Genomic DNA, 2500 nt, shown 5'->3' with positions numbered 1-2500 from the left:
ATATTGAAAAATGTTCTCTAACCGGTTATCATACGGTCGTCCCGTGTATAGTTCTTCAAATTATATTTTGCTATGACGATCACACTGACGAATTGTGAACATTTACGTAAGTATTACGTAAGTGGTAACAATGAAAACGGGTTTGTGATTTATCTTTATACTTTGTATGTTTTCATCTGTCTTGCTCACTTATGTTCTGGCGTTTGCTGAATTTTCTTGAGAATAATCTTTTCTTAGTAGTCAGAGCATATGGAGTCTACTTCTAGCATAATGGATGTCTATTTAGTGGTCATCCCTCTTATATATATATATAATATAATTTTTCTGAATCTTCAAATTTTTCAATGTGCTAGGCCACTGGTTTTAAATTGATATTAATCAAATTAATATTCAATTTTCGCCCTTATTATTTAAGTGTGTGTGTATATATATATATATATATATATATATATATATATATATATATATATATCAAAAACTGAACTACTGTTTGTCTTAGGGTTTGTATTTGCTACAAAAATTAAGTACCTTTATATTATAATACCGGAATATCTATACTCCATGCATTTGTACGCATATTTCTCTTATTGCTGTTTGTATTATGTGCATGCAGTATATGGCCACTCTTGTTTTCCACTCGATCAGTGTATGTTTGATATTACCATAAAATATCTGTATAATGCGGTCAGTAAGCGGTTACAATTGATAGATAATTAGGTGTTAAGAATTAATTCTTCTTGGACGATTGAGCAAGATGATACATAAACAAAAATGGGAACGTTATAGATACCGTTAGGAAAAAATATTTATATAAATAAATCTATCTGTCAACATTAATTTTAAAACAGTAAATTACTTAGATATTACCATGCCGGGTCTCCTCCATAAACCAAATAAAGAAACTACCTATATATAAAAAGGAAAAGGCTCAGACAACCCACAATCAATTATCAAAAAGATCACAAGAAACATAGACACATTTCCAGTTTGTCATGAGATGAAGGCACCTTCCATTAATTAAGCCACCCGCACTAAACAATGCACAAGCGAGGTCCAATTTCAACGAATCTATCACTAGAATGAGTCCACCCTAACTAGAGCTAGATGTTGAGGTAAAAAGATCTTGTGGTTCAATCCACCATAAAGTTTGAACACAGCTACAAACATTGCAGGAATTTTCTCATATATTCCGGCACTCTTTTCACGAACACATAGATATCACAAAATATTCAGAAGAAACACTACTGTAGTAAGTTACAGCTGTTTTCTTAACACAGGTTCACAAACCTTCAGTCACAACCAAGAATATTAACTTCAGTAAACACCGCTTTCAAAACATTCATGCAGCTTCAGATCCTTCAATCACTGTGCTTTGAATTAAAAAATGGTTTGAGAAGTAACTAATATGCAGAGCCGACATCCCTGATGCAGATGATGCAATAAAATCCCATAATGGACTCAATATAGATTTTAAGGAAGGATTCACGCAACATATGTCTTTGTAACAGAGCTACATATTCCATAGTAATATGTGAGTCGACCTGCACAGCAGGTGTCTAGCCTCGCTTTGATACACTAACTTCGTTCTGAGACCCTAGCCTCGTTTCTACACTGTAGATACGACCCCATTTCCTGCCAGGTTTCGGTCAAAGACGTATGTCTTCTCATCACCTCCTAGCGCAATCTCTCACGTACGAATCACATGTTTATTCACCTCGACACGAGATACATGGTTCGTAAACGAAGATATTTTATCACACACACATTCTCAAAATGACTGTTCTCATTGCACACATGCATACATACTGTAATACAAATATTATATGTTACTTCTTTCAGTGCAAAAGCAAAAATCAAAACTTTCTTTGTATGTAAACACACATTTTTGTATCATACTACATGCTTCCACCACAAAAAGGGAACACAGAATAAACAATATATTTATACACAAAAATGTCTTATGGTGATTCATACTAACTGTTTTCCATTTAATAACACACACTTGAACAAACAACGACAGCCGCTATAGTTTCACTCAGAGATAGAAAAATTTGTATAGAGTCTAAAGGACCGCGGAGTGGCGAATCCACTCTTTAACTGGAGCGCAGTTGCTAAAACAAGTCACCAGGTGTGATCTCTGCTTCAAAGAAGAAAGAGCTAAAAAAATATTGACCTTGGCATTCTCTCCTAACACATAAAGCCTTTCAAATTTTAAAAACAATCCTCTACCAGTCGAACTGCAATCTCAAACTAGATGATCCAGCTGTTTCCCCATCCCCCACTCTACTTCCAAACCCCCAACAATTCTGCCACATTCCTCAGTTCCAACCCAAATATTATTTAGTTAATAGTCCACACTCCTAAATTGGCCACACTGTATAGTACACATTCTTAAATTGTCCACATCCGCTCATTTCATACTTGACATCAAAACATAACAATGTAACAGCCGGAAACAACATACAATACCCCAAATCTGCCACAATGATCAACCTAATTC

General features: G+C 34.8%; 1 protein-coding gene across 1 annotated transcript in view; it reads right to left on the bottom strand.

Moving 5' to 3' along the window:
• Positions 1–2500, bottom strand: part of LOC115221781 (high affinity copper uptake protein 1) — a 61490-nt gene that overhangs the window by 9080 nt on the left and 49910 nt on the right. The window lies entirely within an intron of this gene.

This window comes from Octopus sinensis, linkage group LG18 (genome assembly GCF_006345805.1).
Source record: "Octopus sinensis linkage group LG18, ASM634580v1, whole genome shotgun sequence".
In the NCBI taxonomy this organism is placed as follows: Eukaryota; Metazoa; Mollusca; class Cephalopoda; order Octopoda; family Octopodidae; genus Octopus; species Octopus sinensis.
This window is presented reverse-complemented; position numbering and strand designations above follow the sequence as displayed.